The sequence below is a fragment of the Ursus americanus genome, chromosome 15 (assembly GCF_024610735.1).
Source record: "Ursus americanus isolate L20-20 chromosome 15, mUrsAme1.1.p, whole genome shotgun sequence".
NCBI classification, from domain to species: domain Eukaryota; kingdom Metazoa; phylum Chordata; class Mammalia; order Carnivora; family Ursidae; genus Ursus; species Ursus americanus.
Window position 1 is genome coordinate 692,348 of NC_142141.1, and position 25,870 is coordinate 718,217.

The following is a 25,870-nucleotide window of genomic DNA, read 5'->3' on the forward strand; positions in this document are numbered from 1 at the left end:
GATGTGTTCTCACTCACCTTCGGAGAAGTCTGAATTGGAGTGACAGGGACAGAAGATGAGGCTGTGTGTGTTGGGTGAAGCTGGTGGCTCAGAAGAAGGTTCTCTGCCAGCTCTCCGCCTGTGCCTCACTTGTCCTCAGCCAGGAACTTGCACACAGCCCTCACCTGTCACAACTCTCACCCAGGAGACCCACAGCCACCCCTGGAGCCCACCCTGAACACACCCTGCTGCAGAATGCATTCAGCTCTCCTCTGGGACCCCTGTCAGCTTTACCCAGACCTGGAACTCCCCCCTGTCTCCTGCAAAGCTCCCGATTCCCCCGCTGCTTCCAAAATCACACTGGTGCAAGTTTTTCATGAGAGAGCTATAACGCTAACTAATGAAAGGTTCACACCTACTTTCCCCTTCTGTTTCTTTTCTCTCCACCTTCTTTCCTACCTGTGCAAACTGTAACATATCAGTGGAACACGAACATGCTCTGAAATCTGAATCTTTCATTGCAGCTTTCTGAGGACTCCTTATGTGATAAGACTCTATTGTATCCTACAACAGGGTGTTTTACATCTATCCTCTATAGAATAGTACAGCCCAAATCACTACAATTTTACCTCACTCTTCATGAAGCAGAACACTTTTTCCATTCTTCTTTTACTTAAATTCCAGTTAGTTCACATGCCATGGAATATTTGCTTCAGGAGTAGGATTTAGTGATTCCTCACTGCATACAGTACCCGGTGCTCATCACAAGTGCCCTCCTTAATACCCCTCACCCATTTAACACTTCCCCCCACACCCTTGCCCTGCAGCAACACTCAGTTTGTTCTCCACGGTTGAGTCTATTTCCTTGTTTGCCTCTCTCATCACCCCTCCACTCTGTTCATCTGTTTTTTTTCTGAAATTCCAGAAGCGTGAGAGTATAGGATATTTGTCTTTCCTCACTGATTTTGCTTAGCTTAATACACTCTAGATCCATCCACATCCTTGCAAATTGTAAGATTTCATTCTTTTTGAAGCTGGGTCATATTCCATTATTTATATGTATCCCACATCTGCTTTATCCATTCATCAGTGCATGGACATTGGGATTCTCTCCATAGTTTGGCTACTGCGGACATTACTGCCATGAACATTATGGTGCATGGACCCCCTTCGAATCTGCATTTCTGTATCCTTTGGGTAAATACCTAGGAGAGCAATTGCTGAATCATGTGGTTGTTCAATGTTTAACTTTTTGAGGAACCCCCAGACTTTTCCCAGACTGGCTGCACCACTTTGCATTCCCACCAATAGGATGGGAGGGTTCCCCTTTAAGCAGAACATTATCTGCGGGCAATTTAATAAGAGGAAACAAAACCTCTGGGAGATGCACCCAGGGTCAGGCAAGCAGTTGCAGACTTCACCCCAAGGCTCCTGACGCCAAGCCCCTTGAAGCCACCAGCATGCCACTATCCAAAAGAACTCCCAGACTCTCCTTCTGACTCCACCACCAAAGAAACTACAGAGAGAATATGGCACCTCAAAATATTGAGATAATACATTTAGTAAAACTAGAAAGTCAAGCTCAACTTTTAAACAGGAACAGGCCGCTTTGGATAATTTTCAATTTCCCCTCCACCCTAATTTTAACTCTTCTGATGAATAAACTAATCAATGATGAAACATCACCTTTGTCAAATGACATCATCCAAGTCTGTATCAGATGAAAAAAAACCACCTAAATCTAGATGCTGGCCACTCAACCATATCTTAGGCCCAATTGAATAAACACTGTTAGATGAAGGAACAAATTAGATGTTACAAACAGGCACAGAGTGAATCTCACCTTCCCTTTCTAATTAAAGAGGGTTCCTAGGAAACAGATGGTCAAAATACATTTGTAAGCAATAAATGGACAGACAAATTGTGATCCCCTGCAAAGTTCTACCTGCAGGGAAACTAAGTAATTCTTGCACCAAACCCAGAATGCTGGCAGCTACTTCAATTTTACTTTGTGGCTCAACTAGAGAAAAGAGAAAAGCCCAGGAGGTTTTGGGATAATGAGAGGTTTTACCTCCAGCCCTGACATAGATAGGACATTTTGCCAAACATACCTGTGCTTTCTCTGAACACTGGCGTCCTGTGACAAGCTGCCTCGCTGACTCCGATGCTGACGTTCAAAACCTCGGGTGTCTTGGAGCCAGAGCAGAGAAGTGCCGTCAGCTGGGGAGAAGAAGGCACCTCTGACCTAAAGCCTGCACACCTGCTTCGGTTTCTGGGCAAAGGGGCAACACATACTTGTTGTTTAGCAGTAATTATCTTCATTCTCAATAGACCAATGTCCTTGCCTTTTCTGGAAAGCAGACTTACTCTTCTAAAGAAACCCTCAATTCGTCTATTCCCAATGCAAATAGAGTGGAACATTTATTTCTCACTTAAATAGAAAACACTGTTACTGTCGACACTGCGTGACTGAACTTTTAAAAACATTTTAGAGAGAAAGGAAGGGACCTTTATTCAAACCCAAGTCAGGACAGCTGCCTCAGAGACACAATCTTCACCAAGAAGTGAGTGCTCCGGAGAAGGAACATTTGGGGCAGGCTTATATATTTTTTTCTGTTTTGTTTTACGTACAGAGTTACACACCACAATGAGGATCTTCTTAGATTCCAGAAAGTGACAGACTCTTTCTTATGTTTTCAGTGTGTACATGTCAGTATGTCTTTAATCTTATGGGAGCCAAAGAGGTACTTTATTTTTTCTTATATTTATGTTGGCATTTTTTGGTTATTGTTTTCTTCTCGAAGCAGATGTACAACATGTGCTTGGGGCAGAAACAAGGCCCATGCTTTGAGGTTTTGCCCAGTCATTTTGAGCTGGGTAATTGTTAAAGGATAGCTTCCCTGGGAGCTCAGGATCAGGGCCCACAGATGATATACAATAAAAATTCCTTTTATCATTATAATTACTCCTAAATAGAGGAATTTGAGACAAAAGCACCTTTCACAAGAGTACCAAGAAATCAAAATGATGCCCACGGAATCCTGCGTGCTCCATGGTCAGCACATGTAACAGAAGTGTTCACAGTCTCTGGACTCCTGCCCTTCTCCTGACCAAATCTCTGAAGCACACAGACCACTTAAAATCAGAATTGTAGAACTGCTAGACACCTTAGAGATGTCTGGCACCATTCCCTTGGACTGCAGAATAAAACACAGTAGCTCATTGTCACAAACTAATTTCAACATGAAGTGACCCCTGGATGCACTAAGTTCTTTCTCTACAAATGTTGACTAATGCAAGTCACAGTCATACCATATAAACACTAGGATGGCTGGGAAGTCATCGTAGGTAAGGGAATATTTTAGCCATGTTTATAAGCATTGGCTCACTTTGTAGAAGAGGCTGAGCTGAGTGTTTTTAAATACTATTTCAGAGTTGTTTTACAGTACCCTCTGAACATACCAGAGCCTGAATCTACTAAAAAAGATAGTTGGTTTCAGTAACTTTAATACCAGGAAAATATTATACTGTCTGTATTCCTTAGGATCTTTGAGTATCTTACCCAGAGGTCCTCTACTGAGATAATGATCTTAATGATCACCATGGGCAGACGTGAAAAGGCCCGCTGAATTCATTCCAGTTGTCCACATGACAAGAAAATCCTGATACTTGATAGGTTTCCAGATCGAGAAGACCAGAGATAAGAGGGAAATAGTACCCTGTATGGAACAACAAGCGATTTGGAGTCAATTTGGGGATCCCATTTAGGTTTCTGACACTAAAATCCTCTGAGACTCATATCATCTGAGTCCCTTTCTAACCGTCTGAAAATGTGCCTAAAAATATCTACACCCTAGTTGAGAAGTTTAAGAGGCAGAATGCTACAAAGAGCCAGTATGATGTCTCTCAAGAACAGGTGCTCAGGAAGCCCTAATTGCTATTGGGTCTATTTCTTTTCCAGAAGAAAGAACACATGTTGAATCCACATTCCTAATAGATGACTCACCAGATGATTTTCAAACCTGAAGGAAGGCCAAGAAATCGCTCTTGTGTCATATTTCACTCAGAAATCATATTGTTGGACTGGTGAGGATGATACGATAGCAACGTCATCACTAAGAGTGGGGAGCTTCTAATTTCCATACGGCCATGTTGACCCCCTTAGCTCAGAGCCACCAGAATGGGCAGCTGGGGAGGGGGCACCATCATCACTATGAGTGGGGAGCTTCCCATTTCCATATGGCAATGTTGACCCCCTTAGCTCAGGGCCTCCAGAAAGGACAGCTGAGGGGTACCACAGGCCAAGGCTGCCAGGTGTGGCTGGGGTAGGCAGAACTCTGACTTAAGGCTCAACTCCTGTCTAGGTTATTATAATGCTCTTCACAAAGAAAGTGCCATTGTGTGTGAGCCCTCATGTAGAAAAGGTTCAGAATTTCCATTGAGATTCCCTCTCTGACCTTTAGGATATGTAGCAAACTTCCATTTAATTTTAAACATTGAAGGACTTCCTGGTTTTCTTTTCGCTATGACTGTGGCTCAATTCCCCTGTGGTCTAAGAATAGAATCTAGTTAATTTCAGGGTTTAACATTTGTAGACTTGATTCGTGGCCCCACCTATCATCTATTTGGGTAAAGAGTCTATGACCACTTGAAAATAATGTATTCTGCACTTATTATGGAATGTTCCCTATATGTCAATTAGGTCACATTTGTTACCAATGTTTTGTCTGCTTTTTCTGTTAGATATTGAGAAAGGTATATTAAATCTTCAAACAATGCTGCTCTATTCAACGTGGCATCAGAGAATCTACAAGTGTTTTATGGCAAGAGAAACAAAAAGTATAAGAATTGAGGGGATAATTGTGACTATTCACAGATAATACGATTGTGTACATAGAAAATCCAAAACTGTCTATAAATACCCTATTAGAATTAAAATGCAATTTATAAATTTGAGATGGATTGTAGCTTCCCATTGGACAGTTTCTGAAAGAAAATGCAGAACCTGTCAATCTTGGGGTAGGATATAGTGTGCACTAACCATTTAAAAGAATTCAGTGGGACTTCATAAAAATGTGACATTTCTCCTTATCTTATGACCATAAGAAAATGAAAAAGTGAACCACAGTCTGGGAAGTAAAGATTTGCAATACACACACTGACAAAGACTTGTCAATAAAGAATTCCTGCTCATCAACCATAAAAAGTCTATGTACAAACGAATACTTCAAAAAAGATTGACTGATGGCCAATAAGAACAGGAAAGGGTGCTCTACAGTATTATTTTCAGGAACAGCAAGGCCTTTCCTAAAATGAAAACATACACACAAACCAGTATTCCCTAGATGGATGACGTCCTTATTTCTGAGGACAGCTTGAAGAACAGACTAGCATCAAAGTAAAGTGATGGAATTCCTGACACTCAGAGGATGGATAATTGACCTCAAACTACAGTACAATTTCTAGGCATCATTGGGTCCTCTGAAGGCAGACAACTTCCACACCCCCTCCTACACCACACAGGTTGCTTCCCAACCCCTACCATAAAAGAACAAGATGAGAAACAGATAGGACTAGTAGGAAATAGCAAAAATCACATGTGGGGATTATCCTGAAACACACTGATCACATAACTAGTGTAAGGACGTGTAGGGGACTGACAAGGACAGAGACTCAAGAGGTACTTCTTTGGGAAATGCTGTCTGAAATCCTCACAAGTTGGTACCTGCTAATGAGGGCTCTGAGCATACCCTAGGGTTTGCACACAAGGGTCTGCAACACCATCGCTGAGGACTGAAACTCTTCAAGACCTCAAAGCTTGCCTGTTTGGACTAAGAGATTCCCATGTTCTGAGAACAGATACCAACTAATTGAAAGGTTCACCTGGGCTCTCTCGGAGGCCCTACAAGAAGCTGAACCATTCACTGAAAATCAATTACACACACACACACACACACACACACACACACACACACACACACACTCCTGTCATTTCTCCAATTACTTAAACATTCAAGGTTCTTCCTACCTTTCCTTTTTCACATTGATATTTATACTCACATGAAATGTCATCATTTCTAATGAACACTGATGTCAAAATAGAGATCCATTGACACAATATTCACAAAATGGAACTTCCCTGCTATAATTTTCAATATAGCATTTTTTAAAGTTTATACATATTTTAGGTTTTTGGTAATTTATACAGGAGAAGATCAGCATTGAAAAACTCTGAATACTGACAATGAGGTTTAAGCCTAGAGAACAAAAATTGTCCAAATTCATAGTAATAAGGAACCAAAGGGAAAGCATGGATGCTGTAGTCGAATAATTTTACACATGTTCATCCTCTATTATTCTACTACTGAGGGGCGTGTTTTATTACCAGTATACATTCATCATTTATCTTCCACGTGCACCTGCACAGGTATAATGAATTACTACAGTAGAATGAAATGTCTGGGAACTACTTGGCGGCATCTATAATGAACAATGAAATTTCGATCTTATATTTGGTGAACTTCCACTGTCTGTCCCTTTAGACAATGGACCCTAAACAGAAGGGGGAATGAACCACGAGAGACTATGGACTCTGGTTAACAAACTGAGGGCTTCAGAGGGGAGAAGGGTGGGGGATTGGGATGGGCCAGTGATGGGTATTAAGGAAGGTACATATTGCATGGAGCACTGGGTGTTATATGCAAATAATGAATCACGGAACACTACATCAAAAACTAAGGAAATACTGTATAGTGACTAACATATCATAATAAAAAATTATTAGAAAAAAAATTAAAGGTAAAAAAAAACCAATACAGCTTTTCTGTCTCAAGAACAATCAGAATTGAGAAAAAACTAACTTCCAATCCCTAAAGCAAAACACAGACCAAATTCCATTTCACTCCCCTTCATTCACATTCTCTGTGGGTTCTAAGCTATTTCCCTACCTTATTTCCTGCTGAACAGGGAGCCTCGGCTCGATCCCAGAACCCTGGGATCATAACCTGAGCCAAAGGCACATTCTTAACTGGCTGAGCCAGCCAGGAGCCCCAGCCATGTTTTTCTTAAGCAAAAGGACACTTTCTCACAATGCCTTCACATGACTTCACATGGTACCAGACACCTGCATTTGCCTCTAGGAGGTTGCAGATGAAGGCAATTGCAAACTCTCACAGTGGTTTATCAAATACAATGACCTGCCTGGTGTCAGCGGAACTCTTATGAGCCCACGAGAGGGTGCTGTGACACTCAGCTGTGGCTGGGCTGGCACAGAGAACCAAATCCATTTCCCTGCCTGATGTCTGTGAGGAACAGATGCATCCACTGTGAATGAGACCCTGCCATTGAGCTGTCCAGAGATGGCCATCCTCACGGAGGATGAGGATAAAGGACAATGCCTGAGGAGACCTCATCTGTCTCTTTTATCTTTTCATATTTTCGACAGTGGACAAATCACTGCCTAGAAGTCCCCAACTACCTTAGTCTCATCTGTGAATGACCAAGAGGTTTTACAAAACACTTAAGATTTTGACCTCACAAATGCCCACAACCACTTACCATAGGGATTCAACATTAAGCAAAGATACTGTTCCTTGGAAGAGAGGTCCTGCCCACTGTTGTTTCTCACTTATATGCTCATCTTCCTTACCTCATGGTAACATAACCACCTTGATTCCTGCTTCCGTCTTCAGGAAGGCTGAGGTGACTTGAAGGGCATTACCCTGACATCGTTTTTCTTAGCAATAAGATGTGGACATTTCCCTAGTCCTACACACCCAAAGTTGAATCGGAATCAGGATTGAGGAGGCTGATGAGAGTTGAAGGTGTTTTCCTGTACACGATGGTTTATTACCAATTAGGATGGGTCAGAGTCCTCGAAATTCCAGAACCTTTTCATTAATGCTTCCTACTCGTGAAAGATGATGTACATTGGTCTTTCCCTGTACAGTGTGGTGACTCAGAGAAAAGTGCTTAGCCCTTTCGTCAGACTTCCACGAGCAATTTGGGGCTGGCTTCCATATTCAGAAAGGATGATGTTAGGGCTAAGAGGGTTCCTGTACACTGTTATTTCTTTCAGATAAGTGTATGGCATTTTTGTTACATTGCCAGAGCCACTTAGCGCCGGGCTTGCCAGCCTCCTGGGGAAGAACCCTAACCCGAGGTCGGCCCCCGAGGGGCCCCTCCCAAGGAGCCTGGCACCACAATGCCAGGGTTTTGGGACCCCCGAGCCCCAGTGCTGGACTCTGCCACCCCGCAAGCACCCAGGGTGCTACGGGCGTTGCCACTCATTCAAGAAGGGAGAACGGGCAAGGCCCTCCGATTCCCCTGTGACCTTCAAAGGCCCCCCGTGCAAAAACTCTGGCTCCCTCGCTCCTGCTTCCCAGCGCCCTAACCTCGGCCCACCCGTCCTCTCGTGGCAGAGCTGGCAGATCGGGCCTGCGGGATTCCTGGGGGCTAACCCTATGCCATGTCGCCCCCGAAGGGCCCCTCCCAAGTGGCCTGACGCTGCATGCCAGGGATTGGGGACCCCCAAGTCCCACCGCCGGACGCACCGTGCCGCCCTGCCGCCACATGGGGCACTAGGGGCGTCACCAGTCCTTCAGGGCGACAGAACGGGCAGGACCCTGCAAGCCTCCTGTGACCTTCGAAGGCACCCCAAGCCAAAGCGTAAATGCTCTGGCCCACGCCCCCACTCGCCAGCTACCTCACCTCAACCCACACCTCCATTCACCGCACATGGGCGGAACAAGCCTGCCAGCCTCCTGGGGGCTAACCCTAACCCTAGGTCTGCCACCGAGGGGCCCGTCCCAAGGGGCCTGAGGCCGCAACCCCGGGTATTAGGGAGCCCCAATCCCCAGCGCCAGAGTCTCCCTGCCGCCCCATCACCACCCGGGCCGCTAGGGGTGCCGCTGGTCATTCAGGGCGGTAGAACGGGCAGGGCCCTCTGAGCCCATGGCGAACTTCGAAGGCCCCCCCATCCAAAATGCTTGAGCCCACGCTCCTGCTCCTCAGCGCCCTCACCTCGGCCCGCCCCTCCGCTCGCCACAGAGCCGGCGGATGAGGCCTGCACTCCTCCTGGGGGCTACGCAGAACCCTAGGTTGTCCCCTGAGGTGCCCCTCCGAAGGGGCCTGGCACCGCAATGCCTGGGATTGGGGACCCCCGAGCCCCAGCGCCGGACTCACCGTGTCGCCCCCCCCGCCACCCAGGCCGCTAGGAGCACCGTCGGTCATTCAGGGAGGGAGAACGGGCAGATTCCTCCGAGCCCCTGATGACATTCGAAGGCCCCCCTGTGCCAAAACGCTTGGGCCCATGCTCCCACTCGCCTGCGCCCTCACCTCGGTCCGCCCCTCCGCTCGCTGTAGAGCCAGTGGATCTGGACTGCAGGCCTCCTGGGTGTTACCCTAACCATTGGTGGGCCCCGGAGGGGCCCATCCCAGGTTCCTATTGCCGCAACACCAGGGATTGGGGACTCCCGAGCCCAAGCGCCTGACTCACCCTCCCGCCCTACCGCCACCTGGGCCGCTAGGGGCGCCGCCGTTCATTCAGGGAGGGAGAACAGGCAGGGCCCTCCGAGCAACCTGCAACCTTCGAAGGCCCCCCGCACCAAAACGCTTGGCCCCACGCTCCCGCTGGCCAGCGCCCTTACCTCGGCCCTCCCCTCCACTCGCCGCACAGCTGGCGGATCGGGTCTGTGGGCCTTCTGGGGGCTAACCCTAAACCTATGTCGGCCCCCTAGTGGCCCCTCCCAAGGGGCCTGGTGCCGCAACGATGGGGAAAGGGGACTCCTGAGCCCCAGCACCGGACTCACCATGCCCCCCACTGCCACCCGGGTCACTAGGGGCACCGCCGGTCATTCAGGGCGGGAGAATGGGCAGGGCCCTCCGAGCCACCGGTGACATTTGAAGGCCCCCCGTGCCAAAATGCTTCGGCCCACGCTTCTGCTCACCAGTGCCCACACCTCGGCCAGCCCCTCCGCAAGCCGCACAACCAGCGGATCGGGCCTGGCAGCCTACTGGGGTCTAACCCTCACCCTAGGTTGGCTGTCGAGGGGCCCCTCCAAAGGGGTCTGGCACCAACACGCCGGGGATTGGGGACCCCCGAGCACCATCGCCGGACTCACCCTGCTGCCCTGCCGAGACCCGGCCTGCTAGGGTCGCCATCCTCATTCAGAGTGGGAGAACTTGCAGGGCCCTCCGTGCCCCCTGCGACCTTCGAAGGCAACCCACGCCAAAACGCTAGGGCCCACGCTCCCGCTCACCATTGCCCTCACCTGGGACCCACCCTCCGCTCGCCACACAGCCGTCAGATCGGGCCTGCCAGCCTCCTGGGGGTTAACCCTAACCCTAGTTCAGCCCCTGAGGAGCCCCTCCCAAGGGGACTGGCTCCGCCACGCCGGGGATTGGGGACACATGAGCATGAGCACCAGACTCACCCAGCCGCCCCGCCGCCACCCGGGCTTCTAGGGGCGCCACCACTCATTCAGGGCGGGAGAAGGGGCATGGATCTCTGAGCCCCCGGTGACTTTCGAAGGCCCCCCACGCCAAAACGCTTGGGCCCACGCTCCCGCTCGCCAGCGCCCTCACCTCTGCCCACCACTCCTCTCGCCGCACATCCGACAGAATGGGGCTGCCGGCCTCCTTTGGGCTAACCCTAACCCTAGGTAGGCCCCCAAGGTATCACTCCCAAGTGCCTGGCGACACCACGCTGGGGATTGGGGACCCACGAGCCCTAGCTCCAGACTCACCCTGCCGCCCCGCCATGACCCGGCCCACTAGGGGCAACGTCCTCACAGGGCGAGAGAATAGGCAGGGCCCTCTGAGCCTCCGGTGACCTTCGAAGGCTCCCCGTGCCAAAACGCTTGGGCCCTCACTCCCGCTCGCCAGCGCATTCACGTCAGCCCGCCCTTCCGCTCCATGCACAGCCAGCGGATCAGGCCGCCGGACTCCTGGGGATAACCCTAAAGCTAGGCAGGACCCAGAGGGGCCCCTCCCAAGGGGCCTGGCGCCACCAAGCCTGAGACTAGGACCATAGGCCCCATCGCCAGACTCACCCTGCCTCCCTGCTGCCACTCCGGCCACTAGGGGCGCCGCTGGTCATTCAGGGCACAAGAATGGACAGGGTCTTCCGAGCCACTGGCGACCTTCGAAGGCTCTCCGTGCCAAAACCCGGGTGCCCACGCTCCCGCTCCCCAGCGCCCTCACCTCAGCCCGCCCCACTGCTCCCTGCACAGAGGGCGGATCCGGCATGCCGGCCTTGTGTGGGCTAACCCTAACCTTAGGTCGGCCCTCCAGGGTCCCTCCCAAGGATTCTGTTGCCTATACGCCAGGGATCTGGGACCCCAAGCCCCAGAACCAGACTCATGCTGCCACAACGCCGCCACCCAGGCCACTAGGGGCGCCGCCGCTCATGCAGGGCGGGAGAACGGACAGGGCCCTGGAGAAACCGGTGACATTTGAAGCCTCCCGCGCCAAAATGCAGGGGCCCACGCTCCCGCTCACCAGCGCCTTTACCTCGACCCGCCCACCTCTCGCAGCCCAGCCAGAGGATTGGGCCTGCCGGCCTCCTGGGTGCTAACTCTAACCCTAGGTCGGCCCACGAGGAGCCCCTCCCAAGAGGCCTGGCCCTACAATGCTGGGGATTGGGGATCCCTGAGCCGCAGCTCAGGACTCACCCTGCAGCCCCACCACCAACGGAGCCACTAGGGGCGCCGCTGGTTATTCAGGGCAGGAGAATGGGCAGGGCCCTTGGAGACATGGCAACATTCGAAGGCCCAGGGTGCCAAAACGCTGGGGCCCACGCTCCCGCTCTGCATCCCCCTCAACTCGGCCCACACCTCCACTCCTCGCACAGCCGGCGGATCGGGCCTGCCGGCCTCCTGGGTGCTAACCCTAACCCTAGGACGGCCCCTGAGGGTCCCTTCCTAAGGAGCCTTGCTGCGCAAAGCCGGGGATTGGCGACCCCCAAGCCCCAGGGCCGAGTGCACCCTGCCGCCCTGCCCCACACGGCCCGCTAGGGGCACTGCCATTCATTCTGGGTGGGAGAACTGGCAGGGGCCTCCGAACCCCCGCCCACCTTCAATGGCGCCCAGAACCAAAATGCTTGTGCCCAGGCTCATGTTCACCAGCATCCTCACCTCGGCCCAACTCTCCGCTCCACGCACAGGCAGTGTATAGGGCCTGCCAGCCTCCTGGGTGCTAACCGTAACTGTAGGTCGGCGCCCGAGGGGCCCTTCTCAAGTGGCCTGGTGCCCCAACGCCGGGAATGGGGCAACCGAGCCCAAGTGCCGGACTCACCCTGCTGCCCTTCAGCCACCTGAGCCACTAGGGGCCCCGCTGGTCATTCAGAGCGGGAGAATGGGCAGGTCCCTCCAGCCACCACCAAGCTTCGAAGGCCCCCCACGCTACAACGCTTGGGCTCATGCTCAGGCTCGCCAGCGCCCGCACCTCGGCCCACCCTGCCACGTGCTGCACAGACGCTGATCTGGTCCACCGGTCTCCGGGGGGCTAACTGTAACCCTAGATCGACCACCGAGAGGCCCATCCCAAGGGGCCTGGCGCCGCAACGCCAGGGATTGGGGACCCTGAGCCTCAGCACCTGACTCACCCTGCCGCCCAGCCGCCACCCAGGGGCTTGGGGTGCTGCCATTCATTCAGGGCGGGAGAACGGGCAGGGCCCTCCGAGACACGGTGACTTTCGAATCCCCCCCGCGCCAAAACGCCCGAGCCCACGCTCCCAAACACCAGTGAACTCACCTCGGTCCGCCACTCCACTCTCCACACAGCTGGCGAATAGGACCTGCCGAGTTCCTAGGGGCTAAACCAAAACCTAAGTTGCATCCAAGGGGCCCCTCCCAAGGGGCCTGGCGCCTCATCGCTGGGGATTGGAGATACCTGAGCCGCAGGGCCTTACTCACCCTGCCACCCCTCAGGACCCGGGCCGCTAGGGGCGCCGCCATTCCTGCAGGGTGGGAGAATGGGCAGAGCCCTTCGAACCCCTGCTGACCTTTGAAGGAGTTCTGAACCAAAACGCTTGGGCCCAGGCTCATGATCACCAGCATCCTCACCTTGGCCCAACTCTCCCCTTGATTCAGACCCATTGGATAGGGCCTGCCGGGCTCTTGGTTCTAATGAAAACCCTAGGTCGGCCCCGTGGGGCACATCCCAAGGGGCCTGGCTCTGCAACGCTGGGGATTGGTGACTCAGACCCCAGAGCCAGACTCACCCTGCTGCACTGTTGCCACCCGGGCCTCTAGGGGCACCGCCGGTCATTCAGGGCGAGAGAAGGGCAGGGCCTTCGGAGTCCCCAGTGACCTTCAAAGGCTCACCACGCCAAAATGCTGGTGCCCACGCTCCCGCTCCCCAGCGCCCTCACCTCGACCCGCCCCTCCGTTTGCTGCAGAGCCAGTGGATAGTGCCTGCCGGGCTCCTGGGGGCTAACTGAAAACCTAGGTCGGCCCCGTGGGGCACATCCCAAGGGGTCTGGCTCTGCTATGCTTGGGATTGGTGACTCAGAGCCCCAGAGCCGGACTCGCCCTTCCACACTGTCGCCACCTGGGCAGCTAGGGGCGCCGCCGGTCATTCAGGGTGAGAGAAGTGGCAGGTCCTTCCGAGTTCCCGGTGACCTTCAAAGGCTCCTGGAGCCAAAACGCTGGTGCCCATGCTTCCACTCCCCAGCGCCCTCACCTCGGCCTGCCCCTCCGCTCCCCGCACAGCAGGCGGATCGGGCCTGCCAGCCACCTGGGGGCTAACCCTAACCCTAGGTCGGACCCGAGGGGCCCCTCCCAAGGGGCCTGACGCCACAATGCCAGGGATTGGGGACCCCAAGACTCAGCACCTGACTCACCTGCCGCCCAGCCGCCACTCGGGGGCTTGGGGTGCTGCCGTTCATTCAGGGCAGGAGAAGGGGTAGGGCCCTCAGAGATATGGCGACCTTCAAAGGCCCCGCACGCCAAAACGCCCAGGCCAACCCTCCCACTCACCAGCGCCCTCACCTAGGTCTGCCACTCTGCTCTCCACACAGCTGGCGAATAGGGCCTGCTGGCCTCTTAGGGGCTAAACCTAACTCTAGGTTGGCCCCCGAAGGGCCCCTCCCAAGGGGCCTGGTGCCGCAACACCAGGGATTGGGGACCCCCAAGCCCCAGCGCCCCATGCACCCTGCCGCCCCTCCCCACCTGGGCCGCTAGGGGCGCCGCTGTTCATTCACCTTGGAAGGATGGACAGGGCCCTCCGAATCCCCGCCAATTTTCGAAGGCGCCCCGAATCAAAACACTTGGGCCCAGGCTCATATTCACCAGCACCCTCACCTCAGCCCAACTCTCTGCTCGATGCCCAGGTGGTGTATCGGGCCTGCCGGCCTCCTGGGGGCTACCCCTAACCATAGTTCGGCCCCCGAGGGGCACTTCCCAGGGGCCTGGCATGACAACGCTGCGGATGGGGACCCCGAGCCCAAGTGCCGGTCTCACCCTGCTGCCCTTCAGCCACCCGAGCCGCTAGAGACCACTGGTCAATCAGGGTGGGAGAATGGGCAGGGCCCCCGGAGTCCCCGCTGACCTTCAAAGGCGCCCCGCGCAAAAACATTGGCTCCATTCCTCCTGCTCCCCAGCGCCCTCAGCCTGGCCCGCCCCTCCGCTTGCTGCAGAGCCAGTGGATAGTACCTGCAAGGGTCGTGGGGGCTAACTGAAATCCTAGGTAGGCATCGTGGGGCACAACCCAAGGGGCCTGGCTCTGCAACGCTGGGGATTGGTGATTCAGAGCCCCAGAGCCAGACTCACCCTGCAGCACCATCGCAACCTAGGCCGCTTGGGGCGCCGCCGCTCATTCAGGGAGGGAGAATGGACAGGGCCTTGGAGAAACGAGTGACATTTGAAGCCTCCTGAGCCAAAATGCAGGGGCCCACGCTCCCGATCGCCAGCGCCTTTACCTCGGGCCGCCCACCTCTCGCCGCCCAGCCAGAGGATTGGGCCTGCTGGCCTCCCGGGTGCTAACTCTAAACCTAGGTCCGCCCAAGAGGAGCCCCTCCCAAGAAGCCTGGCCCCACAACGCTGGGGATTGGGGATCCCCGTGCCGCAGCATGGACTCACCCTGCTGCTCCACCGCCAAGGGAGCTGCTAAGGGCGCCGCTGGTTATTCAGGGCAGGAGAACGGGCAGGGCCCTTTGAGCCATGGCAACAGTCGAGGGCCCAGGGCGTCAAAACGCTGGGGACCACGCTCCCGCTCTGCATCACCCTCAACTCGGCCCGCACCCCCGCTCTTCACAGAGCCAGCGACTCGGGCCTGCCGGCCTCCTGGGAGCTCACCCTAACCCTAGGACAGCCCCTGAAGGTCCCTTCCTAAGGGGCCTGGTGCCGCAACGCCAGGGATTGGGGGCCCCCAAGCCCCAGCGCGGGATGCACGCTGCCACCCCAACCCACACAGGCCGCTAGGGGCGCCGCCATTCATTCAGGGTGGGAGAACTGGCAGGGCCCTCCGAACCCCTGCCGACCTTCAGAGGCGCACCGAACCAAAACGCTTGGGCCCAGGCTCATGTTCACCAGCACCCTCACCTCGGCCCAACTCTCCGCACGACGCACAGGTGGTGTATCGGGCCTGCGGGGCTCCTGGAGGCTAACCCTAAGCATAGGTCGGCCACCGAGGGGCACTTCCCAAGGGGCCTGGCGTCGCAACGCTGGGGATGGGGACCCCGAGCTCATGTGCCGCACTCACCCTGCTGCCCTTCAGCCACCCGAGCCGCTAGAGGCCCCGCCGGTCAATCAGGGCAAGAGATCGGGCAGGGCCCTCCGAGCCCACGCTGACCTTTGAAGGCTCCCCGCGCAAAAACGTTGGCTCCCAGGATCCTGCTCGCCAGCGCCCTCACCTAGGCCCACCCCACCGCTTGCTTGAGAGCCGGTGGATAGGGCCTGCCGGGCTCCTGGCAGCTAACCAAAACCCTAGGTCGGCCCTGAGGGGACAACCCAAGCGGCCTGGCTCTGCAATGCTGGGGATTGGTGACTCAGAGCCCCAGAGCCGGACTCACCCTGCCGCACTGTCCCCACCTGGGCCGCTAGGGGCGCCGCGGGTCATAGAGGGCGAGAGAAGGGCAGGGCCTTCTGAGTCCCCGGTGACCTTCAAAGGCTCCCTGTGCCAAAACGCTGGTGCCCACGCTCCTGCTCCCCAGCGCCTTCACCTCGGGCCGCACCTCAGCTCGCCGCACAGTGTGCGGTTGGGCCTGACGGTCTCCTGGGGGCTAACCCTAACTCTAGGTCGGTCCCCCAGGGGCCCCTCCCAAGGGTTTTGGTGCCACTATGCCAGGGATCTGGAACCCCAAGCCCCAAAGCCAGACTCACCCTCCCACAACGCTGCCACCCGGGCCGCGAGGGGCGCCGCCGGTCATTCAGGGCGGGAGAACTGACAGGGCCCTGGAGAAACCGGCGTCATTTGAAGCCTCCCACCCCAAAATGCAGGGGCCCACAATCCCGCACTCCAGCGCCTTTACCTCGGCCTGCCCACCTCTCACCGCCCAGCCAGAGGATCTGAGCTGCCGGCCTTATGGGGGCTAACTCTAACCCTGGGTCGGCCCACGAGGAGCCCCTCCCAAGGGGCCTGGCACCACAACGCCGGGGATTGGGGATCCCTGAGCCGCAGCCTGGGATTCACCCTGCCGCCCCACCGCCAACAGAGCCGCTAGGGGCCTTGCTGGTTCTTCAGGGCAGGAGAAAGGGCAGGGCCTTCGGAGCCATGGCAACATTCAAAGGCCCAGGACGCCAAAACGCTGGGGCCCAGCTCCCATTCGCCATCGCCCTCAACTCGGCCTGCATCTCCACTCCTCGCACAGCCGGCGGATCGGGCCTGCCGGCCTCCTGGGCGCTAACCCTAACCCTAGGACGGCCCCGAGGGTCGCTTCCTAAGGGGCCTGGTGCCGCAACGCCGGGGATTGGGAACCCCCAAGCCCCAGCGCTGGATGCACCCTGCCACCCTGCCCCACACATGCCACTAGGGGCGTCGCCATTCATTCAGGGTGGGAGAACGGGCAGGGCCCTTCGAACCCCCGCCGACCTTCGAAGGCGCCCCGAACCAAAACGCTTGGGCCCGGGCTCATGTTCACCAGCACCCTCACCTCGGCCCAACTCTCCGCTCGACGCACAGGCGGTGTATCCGGCCTGCTGGCCTCCTGGGGGCTAACCCTAACTGTAGGTCGGCCACGGAGGGACCCTTCCCAAGTGGCCTGGCGCCACAACGCCGGGAATGGGGACCCCAACCCAAGTGCCGGTCTCACCCTGCTGCCCTTCAGGCACCGGAGCCTCTCGGGGCCCCGCCGGTCATTCAGAGCGGGAGAACGGGCAGGTCCCTCCGAGCCCCCACTGACCTTCGAAGGCCCCCCGCACTAAAACGCTTGGGCTCATGCTCAGTCTCGCCAGCGCCCTCACCTCGGCCCAACCCTCCGCGTGCCGCACAGCCGCTGATCGGGTCCACCGGCCTCCTGGGGGCTAACCGCAACCCTAGATCGACCCCCGAGGGGCCCCTCCCAAGGGATCTGGCGCCGCAACGCTGGGGATTGGGGACCCCCGAGCCTCAGCACTGGACTCACCCTGCCACCCAGCCGCCACCCGGGGGCTTGGGGTGGTGCCGTTCATTCAGGGCGGGAGCACGGGCAGGGCCCTCCAAGACACGGCGACCTTCAAAGGCCCCCCGCGCCAAAACACCCGGGCCCACGCTCCCGCTCACCAGTGCCCTCACCTCGGTCCGCCACTCCAGTCTCCACACGGCTGGCGAATAGGGCCTGCCGGCATCCTAGGGGCTAAACCTCACCCTAGGTCAGCCTCCGAGGGGCCCCTCCCAAGGGGCCTGGCGCCGCAACGCGGTGGACTGGGGACCCCCGAGCCCTATGCCCGGACTTACATGCCGCCCCGCCGCCACCTGGGCTGCTAGGGGCGCCGCCGGTCATTCAGGGAGGAGAATGGGCAGGGCCCGCCGAGTCCCCGGAGACATTCGAAGGCCCCCGGTGCCAAAACGCTTGGGCCCAGGCTCTTGCTCGCCAGCGCCCTCACCTCGGCCCGCCCCTCCGCTCCACGCACAGCGGGCGGATCCCGCCTGCCGGCCTCCCGGGTGCTAACTCTAACCCTAGGTCGGCCACCCAGGGGCCCCTCCCAAGGGTCCTGGTGCCGCTTCGCAGGGGATCGGGAACCTCAAGCCCCAGAGCCACACTCACCCTACCGCAACGCCGCCACCCGGGCCGCTAGGAGCACTGCGGGTCATTCAGGGCGAGAGAAGGGGCAGGGCCTTCCGAGCCCCCGGTGGCCTTCAAAGGCTCCCCGTGCCAAACCGCTGGTGCCCACGCTCCCGCTCCCCAACGCCCTCACCTCGGCCCCGCCCTCCGCTCCCCGGACAGTGGCCGGATCCCACCTGCCGGCCTCCTGGGGGCTAACCCTAACCCTAGGTCAGCCACCCAGGGGCCCCTCCCAAGGGTCCTGGTGCCGCTACACTGGGGATCAGGGACCCCAAGACCCAGAGCCAGACTCACCCTGCTGCCACGTCGCCACCCGGGCTGCTAGTGGCGCCGCCCGTCATTCAGGGCGGGAGAAGGGACAGGGCCCTGGAGAAACCGGCGATATTTGAAGCCTCCTGCGCCAAAATGCAGGGGCCCACGCTCCCGATCGCCAGCGCCTTTACCTCGGGCCACCCACCTCTCGCCGCCCAGCCAGAGGATTGGGCCTGCTGGCCTCCTGGGTGCTAACTCTAAACCTAGGTCCGCCCACGAGGAGCCCCTCCCAAGAGGCCTGGCCCCACAACGCTGGGGATTGGGGATCCACGAGCCGCAGCATGGACTCACCCTGCTGCTCCAACGCCAAGGGAGCTGCTAAGGGCGCCGCTGGTTCTTCAGGGCAGGAGAACGGGCAGGGCCCTTTGAGCCATGGCAACAGTCCAAGGCCCAGGGCGCCAAAACGCTGGGGACCACGCTCCCGCTCTGCATCACCCTCAACTCGGCCCGCACCTCCGCTCTTCGCAGAGCCAGCGACTCGGGCCTGCCGGCCTCCTGGGAGCTCACCCTAACCCTAGGACAGCCCCTGAAGGTCCCTTCCTAAGGGGCCTGGCGCCGCAACGCCAGGGATTGGGGGCCCCCAAGCCCCAGCGCCCGATGCATGCTGCCACCCCAACCCACACAGGCCGCTAGGGGCGCCGCCATTCATTCAGGGTGGGAGAACTGGCAGGGCCCTCCGAACCCCTGCCGACCTTCAGAGGCGCACCGAACCAAAACGCTTGGGCCCAGGCTCATGTTCACCAGCACCCTCACCTCGGCCCAACTCTCCGCTCGACGCACAGGTGGTGTATCGGGCCTGCGGGGCTCCTGGAGGCTAACCCTAACCATAGGTCGGCCACCGAGGGGCACTTCCCAAGGGGCCTGGCGTCGCAACGCTGGGGATGGGGACCCCGAGCTCATGTGCCGCACTCACCCTGCTGCCCTTCAGCCACCCGAGCCGCTAGAGGCCCCGCCGGTCAATCAGGGCAAGAGATCGGGCAGGGCCCTCCGAGCCCACGCTGACCTTTGAAGGCTCCCCGCGCAAAAACGTTGGCTCCCAGGATCCTGCTCGCCAGCGCCCTCACCTAGGCCCACCCCACCGCTTGCTTGAGAGCCGGTGGATAGGGCCTGCCGGGCTCCTGGCAGCTAACCAAAACCCTAGGTCGGCCCTGAGGGGACATCCCAAGCGGCCTGGCTCTGCAATGCTGGGGATTGGTGACTCAGAGCCCCAGAGCCTGACTCACCCTGCCGCACTGTCCCCACCTGGGCCGCTAGGGGCGCCGCGGGTCATAGAGGGCGAGAGAAGGGCAGGGCCTTCTGAGTCCCCGGTGACCTTCAAAGGCTCCCTGTGCCAAAACGCTGGTGCCCATGCTCCCGCTCCCCAGCGCCTTCACCTCGGGCCGCACCTCAGCTCGCCGCACAGTGTGCGGTTGGGCCTGACGGTCTCCTGGGGGCTAACCCTAACCCTAGGTCGGCCCCCCAGGGGCCCCTCCCAAGGGTTTTGGTGCCACTACGCCAGGGATCTGGAACCCCAAGCCCCAAAGCCAGACTCACCCTCCCACAACACTGCCCCCCGGGCCGCGAGGGGCACCGCTGGTCATTCAGGGCGGGAGAACTGACAGGGCCCTGGAGAAACCGGCGACATTTGAAGCCTCCCACCCCAAAATGCAGGGGCCCACAATCCCGCACTCTAGCGCCTTTACCTCGGCCCGCCCACCTCTCACCGCCCAGCCAGAGGATCTGGCCTGCCGGCCTTATGGGGGCTAACTCTAACCCTGGGTCGGCCCACGAGGAGCCCCTCCCAAGGGGCCTGGCAACACAACGCCGGGGATTGGGGATCCCCGAACCGCAGCCTGGGATTCACCCTGCCGCCCCACTGCCAACGGAGCCGCTAGGGGCCTTGCTGGTTCTTCAGGGCAGGAGAAAGGGCAGGGCCCTCCGAGCCATGGCAACATTCAAAGGCCCAGGATGCCAAATCGCTGGGGCCCAGCTCCCATTCGCCATCGCCCTCAACTCGGCCTGCATCTCCACTCCTCGCACAGCCGGCGGATCGGGCCTGCCGGCCTCCTGGGCGCTAACCCTAACCCTAGGACGGCCCCGAGGGTCGCTTCCTAAGGGGCCTGGTGCCGCAACGCCGGGGATTGGGAACCCCCAAGCCCCAGCGCTGGATGCACCCTGCCACCCTGCCCCACACATGCCACTAGGGGCGTCGCCATTCATTCAGGGTGGGAGAACGGGCAGGGCCCTTCGAACCCCCGCCGACCTTCGAAGGCGCCCCGAACCAAAACGCTTGGGCCCGGGCTCATGTTCACCAGCACCCTCACCTCGGCCCAACTCTCCGCTCGACGCACAGGCGGTGTATCCGGCCTGCTGGCCTCCTGGGGGCTAACCCTAACTGTAGGTCGGCCACGGAGGGACCCTTCCCAAGTGGCCTGGCGCCACAACGCCGGGAATGGGGACCCCAACCCAAGTGCCGGTCTCACCCTGCTGCCCTTCAGGCACCGGAGCCTCTCGGGGCCCCGCCGGTCATTCAGAGCGGGAGAACGGGCAGGTCCCTCCGAGCCCCCACTGACCTTCGAAGGCCCCCCGCACTAAAACGCTTGGGCTCATGCTCAGTCTCGCCAGCGCCCTCACCTCGGCCCAACCCTCCGCGTGCCGCACAGCCGCTGATCGGGTCCACCGGCCTCCTGGGGGCTAACCGCAACCCTAGATCGACCCCCGAGGGGCCCCTCCCAAGGGATCTGGCGCCGCAACGCTGGGGATTGGGGACCCCCGAGCCTCAGCACTGGACTCACCCTGCCACCCAGCCGCCACCCGGGGGCTTGGGGTGGTGCCGTTCATTCAGGGCGGGAGCACGGGCAGGGCCCTCCAAGACACGGCGACCTTCAAAGGCCCCCCGCGCCAAAACACCCGGGCCCACGCTCCCGCTCACCAGTGCCCTCACCTCGGTCCGCCACTCCAGTCTCCACACGGCTGGCGAATAGGGCCTGCCGGCATCCTAGGGGCTAAACCTCACCCTAGGTCAGCCTCCGAGGGGCCCCTCCCAAGGGGCCTGGCGCCGCAACGCGGTGGACTGGGGACCCCCGAGCCCTATGCCCGGACTTACATGCCGCCCCGCCGCCACCTGGGCTGCTAGGGGCGCCGCCGGTCATTCAGGGAGGAGAATGGGCAGGGCCCGCCGAGTCCCCGGAGACATTCGAAGGCCCCCGGTGCCAAAACGCTTGGGCCCAGGCTCTTGCTCGCCAGCGCCCTCACCTCGGCCCGCCCCTCCGCTCCACGCACAGCGGGCGGATCCCGCCTGCCGGCCTCCCGGGTGCTAACCCTTACCCCAGGTCGGCCACCCAGGGGCCCCTCCCAAAGGGCCTGGCGCCACGATGCTGGAGATTGAGGACCCCCAAGCCCCAATGATGTACTCAACCTGTCCCTCCGCCACCACCCGGGCCACTTGGGGCGCCACCGGTCATTCAGGGTGGGGGAACGCGCAGGGCCCTCCGAGCCCCCAGCGACATTTATAGGTCCCCTGCGCCAAAACGCTGAAGCCCATGCTCCCGCTCTACAGCGCTCTCACCTCAACCCACCCCCGCTCTAGCCACACAGCTGGTGGATCTGGCCTCCCGGGCTCCTCAGGGCTAATTGTAACCCTAGATGGGCCCCAGAGTGGCCCCTCCCAATAGGCTTGGTGCCACAACGGCAGGGATTGGGGACCCGCAAGGCCCAGCGCTGGGCCACCCTGCCGCCCTGCCGCCACGCGGGCCTCTAGGAGCGACTCCGGGCATTCAGGGCGGGATAACCGGCAGGGCCCTCTGAGCCTCCGGTGAAATAAGAAGGCCCCCCACGCCAAAACACTGGGTACCACGCTACTGCTCAACTGCGCCCTACCACGGTCAATCCCTCCTCCGCTCACTGCACAGCCTGCGGATCCGGACTGCTGGCCTCCTGGCGGTTAACCTAACCCTAGGACAGTCCCAGAGGGGCCCCTCCCAAGGGGCCTGGCGCCGCAACGCTGGGGATTGGGAAACCCAAGCACCAGTGCAGGACTGACCCTGCCACCCCGCTGCCACCCGGGGAGCTAGGGGCGTCGCCGGTCCTTCATGGCGGGAGAAGGAGCAGGGCCCTCCGAGCCCCCTGCTACATTTGAAAGCCCACCGAGCCAAAATGTTGGGGCCCACGCTTCCGTTCGCCAGCGACCTCACCTTGGTCCACCCCCCCATTCACCACAGAGCCGGTGGATTGAGCCTGCCGGCCTCCTGGGGGCTAACCCTAACCCTAGGTCGGCCCCCAAGGTGCCCCTCCCAAAGGGACTGCCGCCGAACGCCAGGGATTGGAGACCCCCGAGTCGCAACGCTGGACTCACCGTTCCGCCCCGACCACACCCGGGCCGCTAGGGTACCGCCAGTCATTCAGGGCGGGAGAACCAGCAGGGCCATCCAATCCCCAGGCGACCTTCCAAGGCCCCCGCGCCAAACTGCATGGGCCCAAGCCCCAGCTCGCCAGCGCCCTCACCTTGGCCTGGCCCTCCGCTACTGCACAGCTGGTGGATCATGTCTACCGGACTCCTGGGTGCTAACAGTAACCCTAGGACGGCCCCAGGGGCCCCTCCCAAGGGCCCTTGCGCTGCAACGCATGGCATTGGGGAACCCCAAACCGCAGTGCCAGACTCACACTGCCACCCCGCCACGACCCAGGCCGCTAGGGGCGCCGCCGGTCATTCAGGGCGGGAGAATGGGCAGGGCCCTCCGAGCCAGGAGTGGTGTTCAAAGGTCCCCTGCGCCAAAACGCGGGATACCATACTCCAGCTCGCCAGCACCCTCAATCGTCCCACTCCTCCACTCGCCGCACAGCCGGCGCATCGGTCCTGCTGGCCTACTGGGGTCTAACCCTAACCCTAAAACCTAAGCCCTAACCTTAAACCCTAAACCTTAACCCCTAATCCTAACCCTAACCCCTAACACTTACCCTAACCCTAACCCTACCCTAAACCTAACCCTAAACCCTAATCCTTAAACCCTAAACCCTAACATTAACACTAAACCCTAAACCCTAACCCCTAACCCTAATCCCGAAACCCTAAACACTAAACACTAACCTTAACCACTAACCCCAAAACCTAACCCTAAACCCTAACCCAACCCCGACCCCTACCATACCCCTAACCCTACCCCTAACCCTACCCCTTCAGCTAACCCTACCCCTAAACCGTAACCTAAACCTAACCCTAACCCGTACCCTAACCCTAACCCTAACCTATACCCTAACCCTAACCGAAACCCTAACACGTACTCTAACCCGTACCCTAACCCTAACCCTAAACTATACCCTAACCCGTAATTTAAACCATACCCTAAACCTAACCGTAACCCTAACAAGTACCCTAACCCATACCCTTACTTTAACACTAAACCCTAAACCCTGACCCTAACCCATATCGTAACTCGTACCATGACCCGTACCCTAACCCTACCTGTACCCTAACCCTAACCAGTACCCTTACCTTAACCTTAACCCATACCCTTACCTTAACGTTAACCCATACCCTAACCCGTACCCTAACCCATACCCTAACCCGTACCCTATCTCTAACCCGGACCCTAACCCATAGCCTAACCCATACCTAACCCTAACCTGTACCCTAACCCGTACCCTAACCCATACCCTAACCCTAAACCGTACCCAATCCCTATCCCTAACCCGTTCCCTAACCCGTACCCTAACCATAACCCGTACCCTAAGCCGTACCCAAATCCGTACGCAAACACTTACCCTAAACCGTACCCTAACCCGTACCCTAAACCGTACCCTAATGCGTACACTAACCCATACCCTAACCCTGACCCGTACCCTAAACCTAACCCGTACTCCAACCCAAACCCTAACCCTAAACCCAAACCCTAAACCCTAACCCGTACCCTAAACCCTAATCTGTACCCTAACCCATAACCTCTAACCTGTAACCCCTAAACCCAACCCTAACCCGTACCCTCTCCTTACCCTAACCCTAACCCCTACCCTCACCCATACCCTAACCGTAACCCATACCCTAACCTTAACCCATACCCTAATCCGTACCCTAACCCTGGGGATTGGGTACACCTGAGCCCCACCACGGGACTAAGCCTGCCACCCCTCATGAAACCATGCCCCTTGGGGTGCCGCAGAGCATCCTGTGCAGAAGAACTGGTAGGGCCCCCCTGAGCCACCAGCGATCCTCGGCAGCCCCCTACACCCCAACCCTGAGGCCCATGCTCATCCCGCCCCACGCCTTCCCTTCAGCTTGCCACCGACCTCGACGCAGAGCCGGCAGATCAGGCCTGCCAGGTTCCTGAGGCCTAGACCTGACCCTAGGTCCGCTGGGTAGGGCCCCTCCCCTGGGGCCCAGTGCCGCAGCACCAGGGCCTGGGGACACCTGAGCCCCACTGCAGGACAAAGCCTGCCAGCCCGCAGGAAACCGTGCCCCTTGGGAGGCTGTAGAGCATTCAGGGCGGGAGAACCAGGAGGGCCCCCAGAGCCCCCGGCGAACTTCGGCGATCCCTAAACCCACCATTGAAGCCCATGCTCACCCCATCCCGCACCCTCACCTCAGGCCGCAGCGGAGCTCGCCACATACTGGGCAGATCTGGCCTGCGGGGTTCCTGGGCCCCAACCCTAACCCTAGTTCATCTGTGGAGGGGCCCCTCCCCAGGAGCCTGGAGCTGCAGCCGCGGGGATTCGGGACACCTGAGCCCCACAGCAGGACTCAGTCTGCCACCCCGCAGGAAACCGTGCACCCTGGGAGGCCATAGAGCATTCAGGGCAGGAGAACCAGTAGGGCCTTCCTGAGACACCAGCGAACTTCGGTGGCCTCCCGCACCCCAACCCTGAGGCCCACGCTCACCCTCCCCCACACCCTCACCTCAGCCCCTGTAACTAGCCATACAGCCAGCAGATCGGGCCTGCGGGGCTCCTGGGCCTAAACCTAGCCCTAGGTCGGCTGTGGGTGTGGGGGCCTCCCCAGGAGCCTTACACCGCAGCCCGGGGGAATTGGGATACCTGTGCCCCACTGCAGGACTCAGCTTGCCACCTGACAGGAAACCGTGCCCCTTGGGGCTCTACGGAGCCTACAGGGCACGAGAACTTGGGGAGGCCCCCGGAGCCCATCCCCATCCTTTGGCAGCCTCCCATGCCCCAACCCTGAGGCCCATTCTCACCCTCCCCCATGGCCTCCTCTCAGCCCTCCACAGAGCTCGCCGCACAGCTTGCAGATAGTCCCTGCCGGGCTCCTGGACCCTAACCCTTACCCTAGGTTGGCCACAGAGGGGCCCCTCCCCAGGGCCCTGGCACCTCACTCCGGGGGATTGGGGACATCGAAGCCCCACTGTAGGACTCAGCCTGCAGCCCACAGGAAACTGTACCGTTTGGGGG